We start from the raw sequence: 12,255 nt of genomic DNA, 5'->3' as shown, positions 1-12,255 counted from the left end.
ACCAGGGCCTTCTTCACTTGATCCTACACTGTCACCAAAGTTGTGTGCAAGTTAACACCATGTGGTTAGTTATGGTAAATGGTCTGTATTTATATAGCGCTTTTCTAGTCCCAAAGCGCTTTACATATCCAGTCATTCACCCATTCACACACACATTCACACACTGGTGATGGCAAGCTACGTTGTAGCCACAGCCACCCTGGGACGCACTGACAGAGGCGAGGCTGCTGGACACTGGCGCCACCGGGCCCTCTGACCACCACCAGTAGGCAACGGGTGAAGTGTCTTGCCCAAGGACACAACGACCGAGACTGTCCGAGCCGGGACTCGAACCTGCAACCTTCCGATTACAAGGCGAACTCCCAACTCTTAAGCCACGATCGCCCCAGTTGTCACATATTTGGAGTATCAGTGCTGATGTGAAGGTCTAGTGGTGAAATATGTGTAGACACTTCCTCAGCGATAGTAAATAAATGATGATGTCACTGTTTGCACACCAATAATGGGCCACTTACAAACCAAAAATTACCTTAATGAAGGAAAAAAAAACTTTTTAAATCTTATTTCTGGGCAAAGTCACTTTTTTAAGGTTTGTTTTTTAAAATCTAATTTAACTTATGATTCTACACAAACAGTTTTTATGTCTAGGGGGGGCACAGAGCCATTGCAGGGGGGGCGAGGTATGACTAAAAAAAAAAAAGGAATGCTTAGACACTGCTAGCATAATGGGCTCCCACACAAATGCAGAGGTTGAAGCATTGCAACATCGTGAAAGGGGGGCCTAGCAAAAAAAGTTCGGGAACCACTGATATAGAAGCTTCAAAATAATTGCCCAGAGGTGTTACCAAGATGGCTGCCAAGCGTTGAGAGTTTGTTCCAGAAAGACTTTAATTGCGCTCCATATTTTTCACCCTTTTGAGAGCTGCTGCCTTATATATTTATTTTCCAGTTCTTGATTCTTGTGCATTTCATTTACAGATTAATCAGAGTAACATGACTTGTTTCTTTTTTCTTCTTATTTTTTTCTAAACAGCTTTTTTTCCACAGCGTATGGGATTAGCTGGCTGCCTTATGTTGAACTCAGACCGAGACAGAAAATCCTCAAATCACTGACCCGCTCCGACAATAAGTCAAGTGTAAATTCTTTAAAACACAAGTGCACGAGCCACAATGACATAGTCTGGCTTTAATGCCGGCTGTCACTTTTCTGCTCGCTGATCTGCAGACAACGCTGGAGTGAACAGACACCAGAGGCTGAACAGCCTGTAAATGACAGCTGCTCAAGCACTAATGCCAACCCTTCAACAGCCAAAGTAGAGACCTGAAAGTCCTCCCAGGATTCAATTTGTGTTCACATCCCTGTAAAGTACAAGAACATGTTTCTGTCACTCTGTGACCACGGTTCTAACTGTCATGTGCAGTGATAAGTCTTATCTGGAGGATGTACGCTGCTCTGTGGTTTCAATTTCCCACCAAACCATCACAGTGCCTTGGGCAACGCACAAAGGAAATATAGATCTGAATGGACAGGGGCGTTCGATCCACAGGAACTCACATGTTATGTTTGGTGTTCAGCGTTATATAATCCTGAATGTCCATGTTGACCCAATCCCACAGCAATCTTTGATGAACAGCCAGAAAATTGGAGTCTGCTTGAAACAGCTTGAATCTGAGCTGAGAGCCTTAAACACAGTGTGTGCTCTCGTGGTTTTGTTGTTTCCCACGCAGGATTCAGAGGTCTTAAACTTATTTAGGCAAAGTTAATAACTGAAAAAGGTAATAACACAACTTAAATCAACAAATTTGAATACTTCATGACACTATTTTAGATTTCAGGGCACTGAAACTTGGGCACAGTCCAATTTTCTGGAAGCAGAACAGTCCTCTAAAATACTTTTAAAGTGAACCTGCGTTGCTTTTAAATAACAAGGTCAGCGACTGTACAACTAATCCCTGTGAGCCAAATGCTCAGGCTTTAGGCTGCTGTTTCTTTCTTCTTTTTTTTCTAATGTCACAGAGAGTGGGTATCCCTGATATGGCCATCTCTTGCCATATCAGAACCGCCTGCTGGTCAAACTTTCACTTTAATAGTGTCAGCCAATCAGAAGAAGTGCCTCAAAGAGGAAAGAGCTAAAACAGGTTGTTTCAGACAGAGAATGAGTGGAAGACAGCATCTGAGTTTGAATGACAGATCTGGCATACTTTCAGGTTCTTTAGATCCTCAAAATTAAATCTTTCTTCTGTCTTCGTGAGGCTGGTTGGGATCTATTGTGGAAAAGAGTTTGGTTCTTTTCAAGATTTCATTTTAAACTGCAAATAACACAGCTACTTCAGTATGGTCCATCAATAATACATTTAGAGGTGGAAAATAACAGAATAGGTGTCGTTTGTCAGGCTTTGGTTGCCAGTTGGGAGAATAACCTTGCAGTTCAGGTAAGTCTGTGGTTCATCTTCATATGTCCATCTTAATGTATGGACATATGAATCATTAAACAGTGTAAAAGGCGATTATGTCAGCAATCAAAGAAAAAAGCTAACTGGTGGAGTCACTGTTAGGACAGATGAAGGCTCTTAAACTCTTAAAATCCACGTTGCCTTTTACCCACTTGCAAAAAAAATCACGTTAAATAAAATGTATCAATTTACTTTCTAAAAAATATACTCTTTGTGCCTTGAGAAAAATCGACAGTGCGCCTTTTAATCCGGTGCACCTTATGTATGAATTCTGGTTGTGCTTACTGACTTTTAACTGATTTTGTGGTACATGGCGCTCAAAAATCTGTCAAAAAATGTTTTAGTACGACTTTGCTAAGCTACGAAGCCGCACTGCTTGATGGATTGTTGGAGCGTTACAGCTACCGTAGTCAGGAGCCTCCCGGAGTAATCTGGTTCCAAAACTTCGTCCCCTTCGGGTCCCAAAGTCAAACGAACACTGCAGCATCACTGAGAGTTAAAAACTGTCTAAATTCTTTCATCTTTAATAAAATGATAAGTGTTGCTGCTTTACTGGGTGTAACAATTAAGTTTAATATCCAGGCATCCATGAAAACATAATTTATTAAATTTAACAGACTTAGAAGTTAGCAGGAAGTTAGCTCGCTAGTTTCCACCTAATCATGATATACCATGTTCTGACTGAGAGATTTCTGAAAAAATTTAAATGTACAGCTCTGCTATCACTTCCAACACAAATGAAGACAGAAAAATAAACATCAGTGACTTTTGTAGGGTTACTAAAGTTGGGTTATCTGGTATATAATGATGTGCTACATGATCGCTAGCGACACTGCTATGTTAGCATAACATAAACAGTGAAGCTGGAGGATGAACGCCAACTTTTTCCACTTGATAAAAGTTAACGTGAGGGATCCCGATGGTTATGGACAAATGCAATCGCATGGCAGGATGCTGTAAACGGACCAAACTTCAGTCAGGAGAACAACTGAGATAATCCATCCACAATACGAGGTTAGTCATTAATATACTGCAACAACATGGGAATAGAGCAGCTGCGAGAGAATTCAACATTAATTAATCAATGATACAGAAGTGGAGGAAGCAAGAAGAATAAGTTCATTAAGTTTGACTTATTGACTGTTTTGTTTCACTTAATGCACCTTATAATCCGGTGCGCCTTATGGTCCAAAAAATATGGTAATATACCACACAGTATCATAAGCCTGGTAATCATTAATATAATTAGGGCTTTGCCAAATAATACCATCCGCTATAAGACCAAGTCTGTAGCTTCCCTGGCATACATAACAACAAGCTCAGTCATGAATAAGAGTGAGAGCCGCGTGTGAGCCTCCATTGACGGTTTAGTAGGAAAAAAAGGGAACTATTAAAACAATTTTGAACAAAACTCAATACTTGAGCAGAAAACTGCTCCCACTAAAGGTGGAAACAACAAACCTGTTTCACCACTTCACAAGCAAATAGCCATCATCGAGCAGAACCATGTTACAAAAAACAAGACGCTAGCAGCTGGTGATCTGCTACCCAAATGTAAACGAATTAAAAGCACTCGATAGCTGTACTCCATATGACCACGAGAGTAAATACTGAATGGAAATTACTGACATGGTCACATGGTGGAAAAGCAGAGCTTTAATCAGTACTTGCATGCAGGGTAACATGGTTAAGTTACTTTATTTTGGAAAAAAAGCACCTCATTTTGTTTCCGCTAATTAATGCCGGTATCGTTTTTCTCTACCATCAGAAGTATCACTATTGCAAACTTCCTCGTAATATTGTGACATCATTTTGAAGCTACATTACCCAGCACATTCGTCATCATTATATGTGATTGTTAACATTGTTTACATACACCATGCACTTTACTTCAAGTAGACCTGGTTTTGGAGAAGCTCTTAGTATCTTCTGAAACTATCTTTCGCTAGTTTTATTTTGTCATTTTTTTCTTTTACATTGAATTTATTTTCAGATAAATGGAAACTCTATTTTATAAACAGCAACATTACCACCGTCCAGGACCCCAATTCAGAGTCCTTGCAATTCTAGACTGTCATTTCCTGATGGTGTAGCAAAGTGCAGTATATTATATGTAGCTGTTTTGATGTCAGTAACAACAATTATAGTGACTACAGTGGTATTTATGAATTTCAGTCAAAGCTTGTATGGTGGCAGGTCTCATGAATAGTCATTAATAGGCATGAGTCACTTGCTGTGTCTGACCTCCTAATATTTTCCTGTTAAACACAAAACTAAAATGCCTTCATGATCATAATTTAAACAAATTTAACATTAAGGTAGGTGGATGCCATTCTTGTCTCCTAAGTGAATTTTAGCCGATTTTCCAAATAGTTTAAGGTGCTAACTCTAACTCTACCCCTAACAGGTTTCAGGTCACCTGGTGCATAAAAACCAGAGGAAGCGGAAAACAAATGGATGGATGGATGGATGGATGGATGGATGGATGGATGGATGGATGGATGGATGGATGGATGAATGGATGGATGGATGGATGGATGGATGGATAAAATATCAGCAGCACGGCCCAAAGTCCAGTTAGTGGATCATGTATTTTCACCCATCACAGCAGAGGAAAGTCACTGAGTTTGATTATGCAGACAGCAGCCTAGCAGATCATTCCAGCTGGGATCAATAAGCTAACTTGGTATAAACGTTAGAGGTCAGACACTATGGGTTGTTCCCATTATTTCGTCAGAGTTCTGCTCTGCTTAAATCTATACTGATTTTTATAAGGCATCCATTTTAATACATAATTCTCTTGAAAGCATTCAATCTCCAAATCAAATGGAGGATTTCACTGTGGAGCAAAGCAATTTCTGAATAAAAACAGGTACAGGACAACACTGACCCAAATGTAGATGGCGCAAAAACTACAGAAAAAAAGCTGCACACTTGATTAGATCTCCCAAAACTTGGAAAACCTGAAAATCTTTTCCATCATTGCCTTTGCTGTGTGCAGCAGATTGGGATTCATCAACAACTTGGAGTCACTTCTGACCAAGACGTGTCTTTAACTCACAAACTAACCAAATCTGTAAATGCTCTTTCCATTTGTGCTGTATTGCTAAAAATACTGTCTCAGAGTGATGTTGAAAAACTAGTTCATCTGTTTTGCTACTTTGAGGTCAAGTGCTTTGTTATCCCAACAGATCACTTGGCTCTCAGACTTCCAGTTTGGATTCGGGAGAGTGACACTATTTCTGCATTGAAGATTAGGCTTACAACTTTCCTTCTTGATAAAGCTTACAGTTAGGGCTGGATCAGGTGACCGTGAGCCATCCTTTAGTTAAGCTGCTATAGGCTCAGGCTGCTGGGGGACTTCCAAATACAGTCCTGCTCAAAGGTGATGATCTGATTGTTAGGGTTCTCTTTCTTATAAAGTCTTCCTCCAACACTAATATTAGCTACGGAGCTCCACAGTTTTCTGTAGTAGGTTCAATATTTTTCATGTTATACATGCTTCTTGTTCACAATATCATTAGAAAGCATTTCCAGGTATGTGCAGATGGTACCCAGTGACTACAAATCAGTTAGTTAGAGTGCAGACACGTCTGAAAGGCAACAATGTAAGGATTAAACAAAAATACAAATGCTCAATCTGTTTTTTTACTGACTTTATAAATGCTGTAAATGCCCTCTGTTCCCATACTTGAGCTGCATTTAGAAGTTTCAGTTAGAGAAGATGACAAGATCTAGTCAAAGGAATTTGCAAAGAAAAGCGTCTGGACTTCTTTGAGTTGCTTGAAGACGTTTCACCTCTCATCCGAGAAGCTTCTTCACTGTGTCCACTGTGAGCGACCATCTTTGAACAGAGGTGGTGGTTTACGACACCAACTGTCTGCCATCTATAATCCAGTTTTGAGTTCCCTCCCCAGACGCCTTAACGCCCACTCACATCCTGGGCCATCTGACCTCAGGAATTCACATGACAAGGTGGGGCCAGGTTTCACAATGAGCTCACCCGAAACCCTGGCTGATTAGGTACCACACCCGCTTTCACACCTTGGCTCATGTGATTAGAGGATCACCAGGGGGTCCTTTGTCCCTCTTTGGGGGGATACTCCCACTGGGTTTAAATCTGGGACTTTCGGCCATTTGACCTTAGAACTGAAGAAGCTTCTCGGATGAGAGGTGAAACGTCTTCAAGCAACTTAAAGAAGTCCAGATGCTTTTCTTTGCAAATTCCTTTGACTACGATGACCTGGATGACCGAGAACCTTCACAGACATGACAAGATCTACTTTCTCCTGACTTTAAATGCCCACTTTATGCAGACAAAAATTTTCAGAGAAGAAGAAGGTGGCGATGTGATTAAACATTTGCAACAAGGGCAGAGGAGAAAAGAACAGAAGTGCTCACGGTGTTTGAACGAAACTGCACCCAGACCTTCGTCCTTCCGAATCCCTGTGTACAGTTGTCTCTTAATGCAGGAACTGAACTGATCTTGAACAAGCCTCAGAAAACATCTTGTTTACGGATCATTGTTGTGGGAGTGGCTGAATGCATGCTTGCTGCCATTCTTATCTGTTATAACACATGGGGTCACAAGGGCCAAGGGGTTTACTGGGCAGAGATGAGCTCACACAGAGCTGGGTGTCTGCAGAATAATCTTAAAAAGCATCGATTTCACGTTCTGAAATGTCACTCTTGTTTTCTCCCCTGCTCCAGGATCTGACTTTAATTATTACAACTTTCCAAGGTCCAAGTCACAGTTAATGGTTATCTAAGAATTAATACAGCATTAATACACTAAGAAAGCCAAATGTTCAGTTCATTAGACTAAAAAAACAAACGGTAAAGCAACAAAGTGACACATTTTAGAAGCTGGAATGATGATCAAATGATTTTAGGTTACATTAATTGACTCTTTCAGCTAAAATTCAGGGATTTTCCTGAGCCCTGAATAGATCCTTGTTGGTGACACGAGCACAGCTGACCGGCATCTACTGAAGGCAATGAGTTTGTCTTACTTTATTTAACAGAAATCTTTGGGGGGTTTTCCTATTATTCCTGAACTATTTATGTACAAAATGTCTATAAAGCTTGAATAAATGAACCCCAACTTGAATTAAATGCTTACAGATTTAATTTTACTACAGCGCTGCTTATTTTCCTTTACCTCTGGCTGAAACCTTACTCTTCAATAGCACATAAACACGGGCACATAGGGCCCAATTTGATCACAAGAAGGTCAGATTTCCCATTAAATTATTCATAAAACGGTGGAACATCCTAAGATGTCTTTAAAAAATAAGTGCGTTTTTCAAGAATGCGTCAAGGTCTTTCCACATTCAGTGACACAGCTGTCATTACATGCACTACACGATTACAGATCAAAGAGGAAAGATACACAGCCCTCGCTTTGTTGAAACTAAACAGAAGTATTTCACATCTTTTATTTGAAACAACTTACATCATCCTAGAAATAATCGTAACTTTCCAGATGTTTTCACTGTGATGAAGCACCGCTGCCATCACCACAGCAGGTGTTAGGTGGAGTGTCGTACCGATAATGTCTGTAATTAATGAATTTTCACACTTTGTGAGGTCACCCAGTGACCCAGATTGGACACAGGTTTGACACTTCTGTTGTACATAGACAATGGTTTTCATTGATATCTCTCTTATTTTTGGATGGTTTTTTGATCAAGAAGCAGACTTGATATTTGAACTGTGTGGTATCACAAAAGGTCAAACTTGAAACCACAGCAAGAGATATTTAAAATGGGCAGAAAACAACCATTTTAAGTCAGAGCACTTAATTAAAGTAACCTGTATTAAAAGTGAATTAAAATAATAACTAAAGTAAACTGAATGCTCAGCCCCCATCCTCAATATCATGAACTCGATAAGTGCCTTAGAAACTTCACGGATCTTTTTCTTTTCTTTTCTTGTCCTACATCTGCTTCTGCATCGATTATTTTTGGAGGAAAAACTTAAATTTGACCATTTGTCTTCTCAAACAGGCACTTACAAAACACACAGGAGCAGGTGTACAGACATACTGAAAGGTGTACATGTGCTCCTCAGGCAGCAGTTTCACTGTCAGGTGTAAAGAAATTTTAAAATGAAACGTATTTATATCAAATGTCAGTAGATAAACATGTTCACTCCCACTGCAACACACGGAATAGCATCATTTGGCAGAGTTTTAAAGGTAAATTACAATAGTTACTATATTTTCGATGGATTCAAGGTGTGTGTGTGTGTGTGTGTGTGTGTGGAGGGGCGGGGGCAGTAAGCAAACTGTGGTAAAAATTCTCCTATTTGGGTTGTGCATAAAATAAATAAGCAGTAATAAACAGATGTGTGATTCTTCAGAGAGTTTGCGCATTTTCTTTCCGCTTTACATGAAGTTTGTAAACTGGGATCTTCTTGTTAACCTTACAAACTGGCACACTTGACCTGCAGATTAAAAAGCAGGAATCCGTCTTACCTGGAGTAAGCCTCTTTAACGCCTCCTGTGGCGCGATTCCTCAAACATAAACCCACACGGGGAGCAGGAACCGGCTGGTGGCCCGTCGATGGAGCAGATAGTGGGGATGAAGTCCGTACGAAGAGTCTGGAGCCGTCCTAACAGCTGCTGCTGCTGCTGCTCGGTGCTGATGTGCTGTCCGCGGAGCGAGTGCGCCTTTCACCACCCTGTCACAGTATTTCTGTCCCCCTCCCCTCCATAAGGAGCTTTTCCTCCACCTGATCCCGCGTCATTAGCCAAACACCAGCTGGAGCTCTGGACTCCCCCACCCATCTCTACTGAACCACCTCCTCGTCTCCATTGCTCTCTGCTCCGAGGAGCAATGTGTGGAAGACAGTTAGTGCCAAAATAGAAATACAACGTGTGCGCTAAATGAAGCAATTTAAACAAAAAAGGGTAAAAAAATTTTAAATAAATTCTAAATTAGAGCCAATTTGTTCATATGAAGAAGTCGCAGTTTTAAAAGTTTTTTTTTTTTTTGCATTTTTCATTTTTTTTAAATCTTTAAAACTCTAAAAGATGGATGGCCACTGTGACATCACAGAAAACCCCAATTTAAAGCCCCAAATTTACCATCTTTGCTTTGATATGCTGATGTTTTTGGAGTCAGAAATGCAATAACAAGTGAGACAGAGCGAGTTACTGTCAGTCTATTCTTTTATCATTTTATTATTATATATAGATTTATTCTTACAGAGATATAAAACTACGCCCATACTGGAAGCGATTCGCTCATAGCACGTAGCTGCTGGTCGCTTGAAGACATTCCTGGCTTCTGTTGCCTAGGTGACCTCTAATGCGAATCAGCCTGGCAGACACGCCAATCCAGCCCACTGGAAAGTTTTGGAAAATTGGCTTTTAATTATATTTTCAAAGGTTTTGCAACTTGAAGACCTAACCCATCCCCATTCATATGACACCAGTGAAATTAAATAATGGAGAAAAAATTAAATGACAGATATTTTTTTTCAGTGTCTACAACAGAAATTGTTTTGCTTCCTTTTGGGCAATAAGCTACCAGAAGTTTTTTTCTGTAATTTCATACATTTATATCTTACATTTAAGCCCATGGAGCTGTGTGGACAGATTTCTGTCAGTTACCAGCGCAGCATTTTTTTAAGGTGTAGAAATATTCAAACATAATGTTATATATATTGTCACCCCCGCTCTAATGTATTTACTACCAGCTCAGTCAACTCCATTCTTCAGTTTCACTGGCAGTCACTTCAGTGGCTCTCCTGGAAGCAGGGACACGTTCCTCTTGGTTCCCACCCACTTCCCATTGCTGGTGCTTATTTCGCCGTACTTTCAGAATGTCTTTCACTTTCTATGGTCTCTCTTTGGACTTAATTTTATCTCCGTATTAATCAGTATGTTCTGGTTATACCTCATATTACTGTCTATGTTACCACAATGTGTACATATCTTTCTGGGAAGCTGCATGTCAGGGTACCTCATAGGTTTAACAAAGTACTCAAGTGTAACATCCTGTTTGGAAATGGGCGCCACTGAGTGAGGATGTCCTGTCGTAAATTCTTACACGATCAACCTGGATTAATTAGCAGAAGAAAATAAACAAAAACTGAAGGATGTAAACTATGTTAAATTGTTGATACTGTATTGATAAAAAAGCAAAATAAAATGTGTTGGATTTTTTTGTTTGTTTGTGTTATTTTATCAGCATTTATGAACATAGTGTTCATGATACAAGCAGATTGTTGTGATTTAAGTGATTATGGTCAGAAACAACTGAGTTGTGAAACTGAAGACAAAGGTAAAGGTCTGCCCACTATTTGGTTGCAGATAACTTCTGGTGCATTTAAAACAAATCCATGAATTACAATGTAACAAATAAATAAAAATATAACTTCTATTAATAATAATTAATAAAAACTCAAATGACATTATACATTTAATTCAATTCCAGTTTATTTGTATAACACCAAATCACAGCTACACACTACAGAATAATGGAGAAAACACCTAAAATCAGACAGCCCCTCTGTGAGCAAGCATTAGGTTACAGTGGGAAGGAAGAACTCCCTTTTAACAGGAAGAAACTTCCAGCAGAACCAGGCTCATCTGACACAACCAAAGCAATGATGTCTTGGAGTGTTTGTTACAAGCCTCGCCCAAATGTTGAAAGAATAAAACTACTAATCCCACAACATTACAAAATAAAAGAAAATACCATCAAAATAAAAGTCCAGTATTCATATAAATTTTCACAAATATTTGAATTTTACAGACTTTTCTTCATCTTGATTTTAAAAAAGAGGTTTAAATAAAGCGACCTACAAAGGTTAAGGGATGAGTCTACAAGCCAAACCACTTGTTTAATCACACTAGTGCACAATTTCTAAAGACATCATCGGTTTTTTAGTATATAAAATATTAATCTGAGACGTAACTGCATCTGTCAGATACACGTAGTGCAGTAAAAAGTATAATTATTCACTTTAAAATTTGGTGAGGGAGAAGCATAAAATAACACTGACAGCTTTTGGGGGGAAAAAAATCTTGATCTTGCAGCAGCGCTGACAGTACCACACGACGTGTGAAAGAGCAGTCATCCTGGATCAGTATTAGCTCTGCCCCACGGAGACAAAAATAATCAGATTATTCTCAGGAGCAGCTTGTTTGATTCAGGGCCCTTGTGCTGCAAGGCCTCCACTGTATGTTGCTCTGTTTGTTCACTGTGTCGCTGCCGATGTTTAACCAATGAGAACAGCATGACTGCTCCCCAAAGCCAAGAGGCATGACTCAAATTAGTTAGAGTGCATCGTCCTTTGAATGATTCATCAAAGAGATCCCAGATCCAGAGACGCAGCGACTGAGGCGACTGCATGGATAAATGAAAGCTGATGTGAGGGGGGGTTGTGGTAGTGGAATATTTTTCTACCAGATGGGACACGGATATGTCGCGTATGGTAGAGCTGAAGATATTAGCCAACATAAACTTTGTTTTATAAACCTGTTATTTAATTTAGGTTGAGGTTTGAATAAAAGTGCTTTCAGTTTTCAATTCCAAGGATTACCATTTTTACAGGGGCAGATTCTCAACTGCAGCACAAACTTGTAGATTTTTACTGACTGAAATTCTCCCAAGCAGCTTTTAGTGTCTATAATTAGCCCTACAATTTTGTCCAGCTCTTCTTTTGCATATCCATTCCCTTCTGTCACCTCTACATTCTGTGCTGGGAGACCTAGCAAAGATTCCTGTTACAGCAAACATGACCGTCCCATCTTGGAATTGGTCTACTTATCAACCTGAATGAGTTGTA

At 39.7% G+C, this 12,255-nt stretch overlaps 1 protein-coding gene across 1 annotated transcript in view; it reads right to left on the bottom strand.

Moving 5' to 3' along the window:
• Positions 1-9,259, bottom strand: part of LOC116325326 (prolactin receptor-like) — a 52,096-nt gene extending 42,837 nt beyond the window's left edge. The window contains exon 1 of the mRNA XM_039606792.1: positions 8,933-9,259. The gene's annotated coding sequence lies outside the window, so the exon portion shown is untranslated. The remainder of the gene's footprint in view (positions 1-8,932) is intronic.
• Positions 9,260-12,255: the final 2,996 nt, after the last annotated feature.

This window comes from Oreochromis aureus, linkage group 23 (assembly GCF_013358895.1).
Source record: "Oreochromis aureus strain Israel breed Guangdong linkage group 23, ZZ_aureus, whole genome shotgun sequence".
Lineage (NCBI taxonomy): Eukaryota > Metazoa > Chordata > Actinopteri > Cichliformes > Cichlidae > Oreochromis > Oreochromis aureus.
Note: the sequence above shows the minus strand (reverse complement) of the source record. Positions and strands in the feature narration are given on the sequence as shown.